We start from the raw sequence: 15,899 nt of genomic DNA on the forward strand, positions 1-15,899 counted from the left end.
AGCATAATGTTGAGCTTTCATCTTCCTAACTGTCACGTATAACAGGGAGGGGAGGGAAACAGAAAGGTGTATATATTACTAGGCCTCAAATGACTAGGGAAAAGGGAATGGTCACCCCTTGCAGACACCCTAACCTCACCCTAACTCCTAACCGTATGAGCATCCCCTGATAGTAAAACCAAAGAGGCTGTCAGATATTCACATATGCAGCTTGTCTGACAGATCCTCAAACTTCTGTCACGGAAGGGACCGTGACACTAACATGTAGATCATATTGTACAGAAGGAGAGACCGCAATAACAAATCTATCCTTCTGTAACTTTTCCGTGGTTTGGGAATAAGAGGCCCTCCTATTTCTAATCTCACCTTCCTGTATAGATTGAAGCACCTCATTAATTTGGCGCAACAGTTTTTTCTTTTCAAAAGCTCCCATTTTAATGAAAACTCCCTGTTATCATACCAATCTTAGAAAAGGATATATTCGATAAAAGTTAAAAATGCTATAAGAAAAAGTCAATCCTTGAGTAGGTAAGATGTGATGACAAAAAATGGGTAATGTGCCGTTCGGAACCGTGCTGGCATCTTTTTCAAGATAGGTACACATTTTGCCAAAGATGTGGTATCCATTTAAGAGTCAGGGGTACTAATAAAGTCACCCCCAACAAGCAAGAAACCTTGTTGTATTTGCTTTATATGCTTGAAGAGTTTACGTAGAAACACATGTTGTTTTTGATTAGGTGCATACAAGTTCACTAATGTATAAGTTTGAGAGCCCAGCTTGCAAATCAAGAATACATAGTGACCTTCAGGGTAAGACATATGTTCAATGTATTGGAATGGAGTCCTTAATTGCAATCATGACTGCACAAGACTTTTTTGGTACAGTAGCAGAATATTGATGTGAGAAGGGCTTTAAATTCCATTTCAGTGTTTTTTTGCAAATGGAAATGAGTTTCCTGGAGAAATATTTATTTCTCCGCCCAAGGCATGAACTTCTCGTTGCACTAAAGAATGCTTAAATGGGCTATTTAAAGCATGAACATTAAAAGAGATTATGCGTATACCCATATGTCTGGAATATGAAACTCAAAGATGGAGCTACATCCATCTAGCCCATAAGGCAGGTTGCATACTTTCATCCAAAAATTCACTATGCATACCATAGTAAAAATGGTGGGAAATGAAATGGAGATTCAAACTTGTTGAGGCTTCAGTTGGTTGAAACGCATGGATACTTTTATAGAAAAACAAAAAAGCTAAAAAAGATAACAAGAGAATTCCGGGGCAGAGCCAAGAACGGAGCCCGCATTTTATTTGAGCTCCGTGATTACAACTGGAAAAACACCCGATCTCGGTGCTACTGCAGACTCTTCTCCCACGGCACTGGAATACCCGCATATCGGAGCTCATTTTCTTTACTGGAGCCCAGAGTCAGTGCTCATTGTGAGGCGGGGACGAGTGGTGGCCATCTTGGTCGCGTGGCCTGAGCACTAAACTGATAAACTATTTGTTGCATCCTCTGTTGTTAGAATCAAGCGCCCCATAATTCAAGCACCCCATCCCTGCAAGTTTGTTGGCTGTCTGAACTTCCTTTGTACCCACATCTTAGAGGAAGGTTTTGTTTGAGAATTAGAATGAAAAAATAAAACAAAAGAAGGGTTTTTTTATTAGGCAAATAATTTCAATTGTATTCATAATAAAATCTGATAGTACATTTTAACAAATTCAAGCAGTTTGGTATGGCCTAAGACTTGGGTCTTGGTCATTACCAATTTGGCCCTCTAAGGGCACTAGACATTTGACTTCTAACCAGAATCTACAAATACTTGGTAATTATGTTGTATAAGTAAGTCGATTACCCGATGCATTTCGCCCAATCTGGGCTTCTTCAGGGGTGTTGTACGTATAACGAGTATGTATAGAAGTTCATTTGCAGTATCTAAATGTATAGCAAATACATTCAGTAAGTACCTGTAATGATAGTATTGGTGATTACATAGTTAAGTAATATACAAGTAATATGTCATAAAGTAATAAACACAAACATTTAGAACATAGTAACTGAAGATTTAGTTTATATAAATATATATGTATATACCAGTGATGTATGCACCAAATATTATCTGTACGAAGAAGTGTATATCAATAAAATAATTAGTAATAGTCAGTGTCAACCCAATAAATGAGTCCCAGTAAATCTTCATAATAATAATGGATTTGTTTGAGAATTACCATCCTTAATAATTAAACGGACTTAAACTCCTGCAGGGAGATTTGTGGATGAAGACTGCATTCATTATAATTTCTGTGTTACTTTACTGGGCACATTGATCCACCTGGCTTTCTAGATTGTTGCTAACACTCACCTACTCTACTCTGCTGAACTGCCCAGTTCTACTTTGTGATTCAATTCAAGAATTTCCTAGAAAAGAAATTTCCATCAAAATTGTACTTCCCTGGACTGAGTGCTCTTTTTCCCAGGATTAATTACTGGCTTTCATAACTTGCTTCCCTCTCATTCTTTTTGTACTGGACTCCCTCCATACTAATTTGAGTGGGCCTGTGAATGTCAAATTAATGCTTGCTGACTCGCCATTTTAAATAGCCATTTTAAAATCGCGATTTTAAATAACAATTTTTATGATTTCTGATGCACAAATATGTCACCTGTTCGACCCCTAGCACAATGAAGGCAAAATAAAGCAAGGGGGGTAGTACGCCCCCCGCACCATGCTACAGCTACTACTTCACCTGCTCATTCCCAGGGGGAACAGGACTTTACCTTGTTAGCTATGGATATTACTACTGTTGCGGGCACACCCACAGGTCCACATTTATCTTCTTTCTCCACAGCACAGGAGGTCTTCAACCTTTTACTACCTTACTTTGACAAGAAATGTATTACCCTCCAGTCTTCTCTTGACGCAACCCTTCTGCAGATTTCCAGCAATACTGCCCATGTATCAGAACTCGTACAGAGAGTCAGTGATCTAGAAGATCAAGTTTTAGTGCAACACTCCACTATTACCATGCAATTCACTCAATTCTCATCACTCACTGAAAAATATGAGGACCTGGAGAATAGAAATTGTTGTTCTAACCTGCGGTTCTTGGGATTCCGGAAACGCATAAATACCAATTTTTACTGCAATATATTACAGTGGATCTGATGCAAGCTCTCCATCTGGAACCCTTGTCGACATGTATGATTGAACGCATACATCGTATTGGCCCGGGAGATCGTATGTCACGTGTAGTAAATGCAAATTTTTTTCACTTCCTAAAGATAAGGAGCGGATCCTATCCACCTATAAAAAAGCCAGTTCCTTGGTAAATAAGGGGTATAAAATACTCATCTTCCAAGATTTCTCAGCAGCGGTTACTCAGCAACGAAAGAGGTCCTAATCACCATAATAAACGACGCAAAATGACCGCCAACTTGCGCTCTCTTCACCCAGATGTGGTCTTTCTACAGGAAACCCATCTTAAAACAGGGGATTCAGGTGAGGTGATTGGCTCCTCCTACTCAAAAAAGAAAAGAAGAGTGGCTATATTCTTCCATAAATCATTAACTTAATTAATTGAGGTACAGATAGATAAGAACGCATGCTACTTGTTGTTAAAAATGGTTATTCAGGGTACCACCTACTCCTACTACCTAACATTTATGTACCCAATGGCCCTAACGCCCATTTTTTCACCCAAATCTCTGAATTACTTTTATCAGGTGATTATCCAAATTTAATAATAGGAGGAGACTTTAATTAGGCCCCAGACCCTATTGTAGATAAATCGGAAACACATTCAGCTCCCCGCTCAAATGTACTGTACAATTTCATTGAATCGATGTCACTTCTAGACCCTTGGAGAACAAAAATTAAAAAAACGATATATCATCCGAATTTTTTATCAGACCATGCGCCAGTATCATTGAAGCTAGAATCGGTACATCCAATTACTCAAACTCCTAGATGGCGCTTCCTTTCATATCTCTCCTCCTCCCCAGCATTTCAATCCTTTTTATTAACTTCCTGGGCTAACTTCCAGGATGACAATATTCAGCATTGGGAGGACCCGGTTTTGCTTTGGGAAACAGGAAAAGCTGGTATGAGAGGACAGATTTCATCCTATGTGATTAGACAAAGGGCATAAAATAAAAAATTATCCAAATCCTTATATGACAATGTTGCTGCAGCCCATAGAACCCATATACTTGACCCTACGGACTCCAACAGACAGGCCTGGTTGCAAGCAGCAATGATTTTGGACAACCATTTACACACCAACCCATTACTTAAAGCACGCAATACCAAATATACATTTTATCGTTGGGGAATTAAAACAGGATCTCTCTTGGCTAATTTGGCATCTCCACAGGAACCCAACCGTTCTATCCATACTTTACAAAATTCCTTGGGTGCTAAATGTCACAGGCAGAATTATATTCTTAATATTTTTGAAACCTACTACACGCAAGTTTACTCTACTCTACTACAATCTCCTGCAGAAGCTGACATAGCGGCATTTTTGCAAAAAGTAGACTTACCAACTCTGTCAACCTCCCAGCAAGAAAGTTTAAATGCCCTGATTTTTCATGAGTTTTTGTATAACCACCCTTCCACTCATCTTATTGTAAATAATCAGCTCTCACAACCTATTGCCATGCATAGTGGATTAAGGCAAGGATGCCCCCTATCTCCTTTGCTGTTTAATCTCGCACTACATCCATTACTGTGCATTTTAGAATTGGATTCCAGATTCATTAGTATAAAGTTCGGTTCTGTGAAAATGAAAATTACTGCTTTTGCAGACGATATTCTGTTGTTCATTGCCAACCCAAAAGAGTCCTTACATTTTATCATGTCCGCTATACTATTTATACTATAAACTTTGATAAATCTGTGGCCGTTTTTCTGTTTCCCAAACACAAACCGAATTGGAGCTTCTATTTCCATTCTAATGGCCTAAGTCATATTTTAGATGATTGGGACTATTGATCCCCAAAACTTTACTCTTTGAATTTCACGAAAGCTATACGATCCATGAAGAACGACTTTACAATATCCTTTATGGGGCGAGTGGCGCTAATTAAAATGATCTCCTTTCCAAGGTTACTATTCCTTTTCCAAACACTTCCAATTTTTTTATCGACTAAAGATCTAAACTTAATTACCCTTTTGTTCCGTTCATTTATATGGGGTAGCAAACATGCTGTAGCCAGTCGCACTATACTACAGCAAACCACAAAAAATGGTGGATTGAATCTATCCGATGTAGCCCTTTACAATCAAGCAGCATTGCTGCTTAATTCAAAAGATTGGATACATGGCACATCTTATTACACGAATCTGCAGGTGGACTTTTCATTACATCCACCTCTGAACCATATGGCCATTTTACATACCCACAAAGAACTCCTATCAGAGGAGCTACAATTGAACCCTTTATTTACTCTTTGTGGCAACTTTGGCATTTTTTTACGGAAAACAGAATCACTTAATGCTCATCATTTTTTGTATTTCCCCATTGTAGGCAATGCTGAATTTTAACCAGGAATTACCTCTTCTCTGCTAACTATATGGGCAAACTGAGGTCTCACTTCAGTCCGATTACTGATTGATCCCGATATTCATAAAGCATATTCTTTTTTGGAATTAAAAACCAGATTCCCTTTCATGGCAGATAGTATTTTTTTATTTATCCAAATCAGGGTGTATGCAGTACAGATTGCTAGAAAGTTAACTCCTCGAGATTGGAATAATCAATTAGATAAAATGTTGTTGTCCCCCCAAGTTCCCACAAAGGCTATCTCTAAATTGTACGAATTTCTTAGAACTGACCTGAACTATGAAACATCTATGGTAAGCATGGCAAAATGGCGGACTTATTTTCCCAACCCACCCGTTTCTAAAATCCTGCAAATGTATAAATTGTCTTGGAAGGCCATTCCAGCAGTTCAATATAGAGAAATGTTTTTTAGACTTTTTCATAGGAATTATATCTCACCTCAGAGAGCCTATTATATGGGTCTTTCAGATAGCAGTACATGTTTTAAATGTGGTGCCCAAGTGGCTACTCTGTATCATAACCTCTGGGAATGATACAGAGGTTGCCCGATTATTAAGCAATTCTGGAGACGAGTGGTACAATACATTCATAGATATTACATACCATTCACACCAGAATGGGTAATTTTTGGTTTAGTGGAGTTTGGGGGAGTCCGATTTACTAGGAGCACTAAGAGACTAGCACTTCTACTCTCGTCTATTGCTAAGAAAACCATTTTTCATTGCTGGCTGGAACCCCCCACCCCCACGATGCGTCTTTTTATGACTACCGTATTTTTTGTTTTCTTCACTTTTTCTTCCCCAAGGGGGGGACTGGGGGGGGGGGGGGGGAGTTGGTGCGTCCTATACGACAAATGTGTTATAAAATAATTAAAAGAATATACTCACCCGATACCCGACCCTGCGTGTGTCTCTTCTCCTCTGGCAGCATCGTGTCTTCTCCTGTCTGTAGTGCAGAGCGAAAGAAGCCGGCATAGCGCCACCTGCTGTTCCCTGTCCTAACTGCCGTACAGTGGAAAAAAAGCACAGAGTGATCAGAAGGGGAATTATACCCGATCCTGCGTGTGTCTCTTCTCTTCTCTCTGGCAGCAGCGTGTGTCTCCTCTCCTCTCTGTCAGCAGCGTGTGTCTCCTCCTGGCTGCAGTGAAAGAAGCCGGCACAGTGCCCCCCGCTGTTCCCTGTCCTAACTGCCGTACAGTGGAAAAAAAGCACAGAGTGATCAGAAGGGGAATTTGAATGAGACAGAGTGATCAGAAGGGGAATTTGAATGACACAGAGTGATCAGAAAGGGAATTTGAAAGGCACAGAGTGATCAGAAAGGGAATTTTAAATGACACAGAGTGATCAGAAAGGGAATTTGAAAGGCACAGAGTGATCAGAAAGGGAATTTGAATGGCACATGAGTGATCAGAAGGGGAGTACCGGTATGAATGGCACATGCGTGATCAGAAGGAGAATAATCTTTCAGAATCTTTTTTTTCTAGATTTTCCTCCTTTAAAATTAGGTGCGTCTTATATTCCGGAGCGTCTTATGCGTTAAGAGTTAAGAACTGTTCCAAATGGAATGGACAGAGGCGTTTTTTACAAAGAATCTAAAACTCAACTTTTTTTTGAAACTTGGGAAAGCTTATGATATACTAAACCTGGCTAACAAAACAAAATTGTATTGTAATTGCTTCCGTCACACTACATGGTACCTTGAAAGGGAACTAGTAAATGAGCCCCCTATTGTTTTGTGATGTTAAATATACCCATTTCCCATGAATTATTACTGATGTATAATTGTTGTATATTCTATTGAAAAGTATTGACCTAACTTTTTGCCTCATGTGAAAACCATGTACAGTTTTGCACTTCTGCAAAATTTTACATTGTTTATTCTTTTTTTGTGTTCTTGTTCATTGTTTAAAAAAAACGAAATGTTTGTACTCAAGATGATTCTCAAGATGATACAGAGAATGTAAAACAGTTGTGGCATGATGCCAAGAGGTTTAGGTTTAGAGGTGTGGATTCAGGTGGCACGTTTCCAATCTGTATCCAACTTTTTAGGCGATTTTGGAGAGCCACTCACATTCTCATCAGTTTGAGGATGAAGATGCTTTGTTAGTAGAAATTGCATACCCCCTTCCACAGACGAGATTGCATGTGTTTTCCCATTAAACAGGACAATCACTTTAGTGGGATATCCCCATTTATAAATAATGTTGTGTTTTCTCAGGAGTTTGGTGATAGGCATCAATTTTTTGCGATTTTGTATAGTAAGAGAAGAAAAGTCCGCAAACAATTGTATATTCCTAAAGGGTTCTTCCAATTGTGTTACCTTTCTCGACGCTATCATCAATTTCTCCTGGAATCGAGTCAACACATCCCAGGGCGTATCTCTAGACAAAAAAGATGGTATAGGAATTCTGTGGGCTCGATCAATGAGTAGATCCATATCAGATCAAGTCGGGAGTAAAGCCTGAAACATAGAATGAAAGAATGTAGACAGTGAAGATAGTGATAATGATTCAGGCACACCCCTGAACTTTATGTTGTTTCAACGTGAGCGATCTTCTAAGTCAGCCACTTAAGTTTTAAGCTTGTCAATATCATTGCATTTTTCTTGGCGAGCATCTACCAAATCAATATAGGCCTTGGAGAAATCCTCCATTTTGTTTTCTATATTCTTGTGTAATGTTGTCTAAGTCCCGAGAGAGTAGAATTAACTTTTTCCATCATGGACACTATGTCCTGATGCAAATAATGCTGTAGTGAGAGAAGCATTTCTTTAAGCATGGAAGAAGAAATATTGTCTTCATCAGCTGGGAAGAGCTCTAAAGCTCAGATCACCAAAGGCCTATTCAGCCTTTTTTCATCCCCAGGCTGGATGTCCGGAGAGCCGGATGTACAGCCAGTTGATTCTCTTTGAGAACGAGGAGAGGGTTGTGACACTACAGAATTAGGAGAGGACTCACCTGTGCTAGCAGGGGACTTCCCAGAGGGTCCTGGACTGGTGCTTTGTGGAGATCCTCCTGTCTCTCTGACTGTGGGATAAGACAGCAGAAAAGATCCTGTGCCATCTTGGGACCCACGTGGCTTGCAGCCTGAAGAAGTAGGGGAGTTTCAGTTGATCCGTCTTCCCTTTTCTCTTCTTGGTCATTCTAAAGCAGGTAAGAAAGGTGAGGGAATAAAAAAACACACGCCGCTCAATAATCACTGCAAATATTGTCGCTTTAACCCAATCAGCACACGGAGCTCACTAGTTAAGAGGCCATTATGAACGCTGGCCAGACACATCACCTGGAATCGACTTGTAAACAAACAGAAAAGAAGATTTTGATGTAAGTTTCCACTATCCATCATAAAAGCTGCCTTCTAGCTCTAGGGCACTAACATCTCTCTGCCCTGGAAATGCCAGAAGCCTGGAAGAAACACAAAGGCAGTTTCAATCCAGGCCAGGACAGGCACTTTGCATTATGACAGATAAACAAAAAGACAACTGTCATATTTACAAGCAATCTATATTATGAGTTTGTCAGCATTTACATACCACCTGCCTAATATATACATGCCATTGTTTAAGTTTTATAAACATGTTTATGTACTTTTACATTTCTCCACACAGAATAAAAGCAAAACAAAATCAGTCAATGTGTTATAAACAGAGCTCTTACAAATGCAGCAAACATCTGCTTGTGGAAAAATATGACATATATACCAATAAAAGTTAAGTTATAAAATCTTTAAACGTACTAGAAGAATGCAGGAAAACAGAACTTCAGCAAAATTTCATCTTTGCTGTTTAGTTTTGATCAACTTCTGCAGACTAAAGCATCTCTGCAAATAAAACCCCATCTGTTAAAGTATTGTTATGTGCCGTATATGATTAGACAACAGACTTTTGAGTAACTTGAGTACAAGATATATTTTTTAAAGTAATACAGCAAGCCACTAAACCTAAGTACGAAATTCTAAATAAATGGATCTTGTATTTTCATGGATCTATGTTAATATTCATTTTAATTTCCTTGGCATGCAACTAGGCTTGGCCACTATGTATAACATGTAAAGTATGGAAGGGAAGATTGATATAAATATGTCCATTGACATTTAGGAAAGTCATGAAGGAACAATGCTTGTGGAGATGGCAGGGAAGGGGGAATGCGCACACTGACAACACTAACACTGTTTTTTCAATGGTAGAAAGAGCAACTGGGAAAATGATGCAGAATGGTTGAATGCCATTTTCAAAGAATTCTGTTAGTCTATGTGTTTTCTGTGTTTTTAGGACTTACCTATAAACAAAAGAACCCTCACAAAATCTGGCTAAAATTGGATGTATCAAGCAACAATTATCTCTTTCTGGATGCCACCAAAATAAATGTATGTAATCATATAATTGATTGTCTTTAAACAAGTTATCATTTATTATTATTATTATTATTATTATTATTATTATTAATAAACAGGATTTATATAGCGCCAACATATTACGCAGCGCTGTACATTAAATAGGGATTGCAAATGACAGACTAATACAGACAGTGATATGGGAGGAGAGGACACTGCCCCAAAGAGCTTACAATCTAGTAGGTGGGGGAATTTCACACACAATAGGATGGGAGATATGTAGTGGTGGGAAGTAGTGATGGTTTCAAAAGACAGAAGAAGACAGGTAGGCAAGAAAAAATGGGTTTTGAGCGCTCTTTTAAATGAGCAGAAAGTAGGAGCAAGCCGAATAGGACAAGAAAGACCATTCCAGAGAGTTGGGGCAGCTCTAGAGAAGTCTTGTATCCGTGTGTGTGATGAGGTTATGAGTGAGGAAGTCATTAGTAGGTCATTGGAGGAGTGGAGAGAGCGGCTGGGGTAGTATTTTTTTACCAGGTCAGAAATATAAGTAGGACAATAACTGTGTAGGGATTTGAAGGCAAAGCACAGGAGCTTGAATTTGATTCTAAGGTGAAATGGAAGCCAATAGAGAGAACTATAAAGAGATGCAGCGGAAGAGGAGCGGAGGGAAGGATGGATGAGTCTGGCTGCAGCATTCATGATAGGTTGTAGAGGAGAGAGTCGGGTTAGTGGAATACCAGAGAGAAGGATGTTACAGTAGTCCAGACGGGAGATGATAAGAGCATGTACAAGGAGTTTGGTGGTCTCAGGGGACAGGTAGGGGCGGATTTTGGAGATGTTGCGTAGGTGAAAGTGACAGGACCTGGAAATTTTCTGAATATGGGGGGTAAATGGGAGGGCCGAGTCAAAGGTGACACCAAGACAACGTGCCTGAGGGGAGGGCTGAATAACAGTGTTGTTAACAGTTAGATATATGTCGGGGGGAGATTTGGAATTTGAGGGGGGGATGATTATGAGTTCTGTTTTATCCAGGTTGAGTTTCAGGAATCGGTCAGACATCCATGATGGGATGGCTGACAGGCGGCATGAGACCTTATCCAGGACTGAGGGAGCCAGGTCAGGGGTGGACAGATAGATTTGAGTGTCATCAGCATACAGATGGTACTGTAAGCCAAAGGAGGATATGAGATTACTGAGAGAGGAGGTGTACAGAGAAAAGAGGACCGGTCCAAGAACTGACCCTTGGGGAACACCAACAGGGAGGAGAGTGGGTGAGGAGGAGTTACCATTGAAAGAAACTTGAAAGGAGTGGTCAGACTGATAGGAAGCAAACCAAGAGGGAGCAGTGTCACAGATACCAATGTAGCGCATGATTTGTATTAGAAGGGGATGATCAACAGTGTCAAAAGCAGAGGAAAGATCAAGGAGAAGGAGCAGGGAAAAGTTGGCTTGAGACTTAGGGCTGTTTCAGTGGAGTGGGCAGCTCTAAAACCAGACTGGAGGGGGTCAAGGAGAGAGTTGGTGCTCAGGTAATGGGTGTCTTTTGTAGACAAGGCATTCAAGAAGTTTGGAGACATATGGGAGAAGGGAGATAGGACGGTAGTTGAGGATAGGGAGGGGTCCAGTGAGGGTTTCTTTAGGATAGGGAGAATAATGGTATGTTTGAAAGCTGAGGGGTATTTACCAGTAGAAAGGGAGAGGTTGAATAGTTCGGTTAGGGCAGGGGCCAGGGTGGAGGAATGGGCACGGAGTAGATCAGAGGGAATTGGGTCAAGTGGACATGTAGTAGACGGAGATGATGAGAGAAGAGTTAAGACTTCGTCCACAGTAACAGGGCTGAGGGAGGCCAGTGATGATTTACAGGTGGAAGGAGTGGGTATGGTTGGAGTGGCTCGGTGGGCAGAGACATCAAGTCTGATTTTGTCTATTTTATCTCTAAAGTAGGTGGCAATGTCTTGGGCAGAGAAGGATGTTGTGGGGGGAGCAGGTGTGGGGTTTAGGAGGGAGTCAATTGTAGAGAAGTGGTTGCGTGGGTTGGAGGCTTGAGAGAAAATGACTGCAGAGAAATAATTTTGTTTGGTGACAGTGAGCTCTGTGTTAAAGCTTTGAAGCTTGGCTTTGTAGTCCATGAAGTCAGCGCTGAGGCCAGACTTCCTCCATTTGCGCTCAGCTGCACAAACAGACTTTTGTAGCTGTTTGGTGTGATTGTTGTGCCAGGGTCGGGGGTTGGCAGGGTGGGGGTAGCGGAAGGTGGCAGGAGCAACGGTATCCAAAGCCAGGGAAAGAGAGTGGTTTATTATGGTGGCCGCTTCATCTGGGGAGGTGATTTTTGAGAGGGAGGGGTTAGGGACACAAGGCAGTTTGAGAAAAGGTTGTGGTCAAGGTTACGGATATCTCTCTGCCATTGACCAAGTCTGGGATTTGGCAAGGGAGGGCATGGGTTTGATAGGTTGAAAGTGATAAGATTATGATCAGAGAGGGGCAATGGTGAGTTGTCAAGGAGGGTGAGGTTGCAGAGTTTAGAAAATACCAGGTCTAGAGTGTGTCCGGCTATGTGTGTGGGGCCATTGATGTGCAGTGTGAGTCCAAATGAGGAGGTAATGGAGAGCAGTTTGGCTGAGGAGGGAAGGTTGGGCTCATCCATTGCAACATTAAAATCACCAAGGATGAGGGTGGGCAGGTCATGGTAAAGAATATGTGGGAGCCAGAATGCAAAGTTATGCACAAATTGTGATACTTGGCCAGGGGGAGCGGTAGACAACAGCAACAATGAGGGTTAAGGGGCTAAAGAGTCGGACAGAGTGAACTTCAAATGAAGTGAAAATGAGAGAGGGTGGGGTAGGAAGGACTCTGTATGTACAGTTACGTGAGAGAAGGAGACCCACACCGCCCGCTACTTTGTTGCCAGCTCTGGGGGTATGTGTAAAGTGCAGGCCTCCATAGGAGAGAGCAGCAGAGGCAGAGTCAGAGGAGGAAAGCCAAGTTTCAGTGAGAGCAAGAAAGTTCAGAGACTTAGAAAGGAGAAGATTGGGTATGGAGGTTAATTTGTTGCCAACAGATCCGGCATTACATAGACTGCCAGAGGGAGGCGGTAAGGACTTATGGGTAGGGTGAATGGGGATGAGGTTAGGAGAAGGGAGTGTCCTGCTGAGAGTATATGGAAAGTGGAGGCTGTTTGGGGGACAAGGGTTGGGTGAGATGTCACCAGAGAGTATCAGTAAAGTAAAAAGGTGCAGGAGCACAGACAGAGAAATAAGGAGAGTTAAGGAGCAGAGAGACAATGATTTATCAGACTGGGGAGTGCAGGGAGTAGTGCCAACAAAGAGAAAGCAGGATGAATAATACATTTTTACAGATAATTGGGAACCATATGCGTACAATAAACAATGTGGCAAACTGAAGTCCAAGAGAAGCAGTCCAATAATATGGGTTCAAGTGAGGCTTGTAAATTCCTTGAGGCTTGTGAGTTCCAGGAGTGAGGGATGATGATTCAGTCAAAGAGATGGTTTGATGAAATACTAGTTCAAAAAGGCAGCAGCATAATAATAATAATATAATTGATTGTCTTTACATAAGTTACCATAAAGATTTGTTTTAAAAAAATTAAAAAAAAACAGTATTTACTTCATTGCATAGTAAACCCACCCATCATGCATCACATTATGGGTAATATGTACAAACAGATTGTGATTCAACATGTGTCCTGTCCATGTACACTTTTTCAAAGATGTTCATACAGTAGAAAGTAGTTGTGATCAAATCTTATTATGAGGGTAAACATACATGATATGAATATTTTACCAATTTAAATGTATATTAATAAATGGTATATACCAATATATGCAAAATTACACACCAAGGTAATATTTGTCTTATCAATAATTATTCAATGACAAGGATACACAGAATGATATACTGAAAAGTAGAAGTGCATAAAATATATTATTGTATAAAGTATAATACCCAAGCTTTGAAAGCTAACAATCTGTTAGCATAAAATGAGTGAAGTAGAAAGTAGAAGAGCCCACAGTGAGTGATACCAGTAGTACCCAAATCAGTAGTGGTACCATTTGAAAAGCCCAAACCCTAATTTCCAAATTAAATCAGCTAAATACATTTCTGTTTATTAAGTAATTTTAAAACTAAGATATATATGTTTGTTTAAATATTTTAATAAAGTTGTTTTATTTTATTTTGAAGATGAAAATAAAGCTGAATATAAATGCATAAAAATACATTAAACATAAAGTTGCATGTAGCTAAGGCAGAATTCAAGGTTACCAGGGTATAGGCTGAATATGCAAAAATTTAGGACCTAAACTCTCCAAGACTAGAGAAAATAGACTATCACGGAAGAACCTTTAATAGTTCATTTAATAGTCCTTGCCTATTTTTTGTGCCATTGACACAATGCAAAAAAGGATATACCAACTCTGGATTGGTAGCTGTGTTTAGAATGCAGCCAGCTAAAAGCTAAAGGCTCCCTGCAGCTAATCCAAGGACAGGAACATCTAAAATGACAACTGTGTGATGAAGCTCCCAGCTGTGGCTGTGAGCAGAACAGGTCCCCCAGGCTGGGTGGTGTCTAGGGAAGAACATTTGTCCAGTTGGTGTTTCAGGCCATTGGGTGGAACTGCCACACCATGATCCTTATAATTGGATGGACTCAAAGTAATTTTAAAGTGATCACAATGCCACAGTCAAGACTGTATTTGGTGAGATTGCTTTTGTTAAGTGAGAGTAAGTTTAGTTTTGTACTCTATTATCATCACCCTATCATCTCTAAATCTGGAGGCTTGTAAACCACCTGTAAATGAGAGGACACCTAGACAGAAAGAGGGGAGAAGCAGGATGGCAGCTTCAGAGGACAGATCTGCTACCCTAAAGCAGTTTTCCCTGAACAACATTTAAAAACATTTACCAGCTTTTATACGTAAAACCTTTATTTGCATATGCTGGGGAAAACATTAACACATTTGTAAAAAAACAAAAAAGTCAGTTTGCAGTAAATTATATTCATCCAGGGCAAAACCAAAAAAACAAGGTGATGCTAGTTTTACAACTAATTATTTTATTAAGAAATATATTTGATTGCTTCATCAGTTATTGGTGGCATCTAAAAACAAATGCGGGAAATTAAAAAACTAAAAAAAAAAAAACAATTTATCTTATCTGATCTCTATCAAGGGGGAAATTGATTGCTTTAATGATTTCATTTTTTAACATCATTTACACTTTTCCTTAGTGCCTTTTTTCAGTTCTTATCTCTTCTATTGCCATTCTACATACTACATGTCATCTGCAAAATATTTGGTGACCCTTAATAGGTGACCTTGCTATAGTCTCAGCATCAGTGCTCTCATTGTTTTGAGCCTGCAATAGCCACCTATACATTTGTTTGCAACTTACTTCAATTTGAACAATAATAAAAATTAATGGTTCCAATGGTTCCATTTTGGCCAGAACATACACATATGTTCCATGTCAAGCTAACAGACAGATACCTCAAACCAAAAACATTATTAACTAGTGGCAATTTCTTACAGTCAAACAATGAATGCTCTTGAATCCAAAACTGTCCATATAACAGCTAACTGGCACATTTTAATTTAAATGAGAAGGTTTTAAATTTACCTCTTGCTATATTCTCTACACAGAAACATTAAATATTTTGTTTGCTTCTAAATTGCCAGCTCTTGGATTTGGCAATCATGCCCTAAATCAACAGCTCTCAAACTGTAGCCCTTTAAAAAGGTAAAATGGTTGAGAATCTGAGTTTGCATAGACATTAAAGAACTAGTTTTTTTTCTGAAAGAACACATAAGTATGCTTCAGAGATGAACCCATAGTGCTTAAAAAATCTAAGCTTGTAAAGTTGAATGCCAAGCAGCTTGCTTATGCAAATTCATGATCCAAAACACATGAATTACCTCATGAAAATATGAAAATTAGAGTAGCTTAAAATGAGGAAATTTCATATTTAGGAACTGCCATGTCAGC

The sequence above is a fragment of the Pyxicephalus adspersus genome, chromosome 4, assembly GCF_032062135.1.
Source record: "Pyxicephalus adspersus chromosome 4, UCB_Pads_2.0, whole genome shotgun sequence".
Taxonomy (NCBI): domain Eukaryota; kingdom Metazoa; phylum Chordata; class Amphibia; order Anura; family Pyxicephalidae; genus Pyxicephalus; species Pyxicephalus adspersus.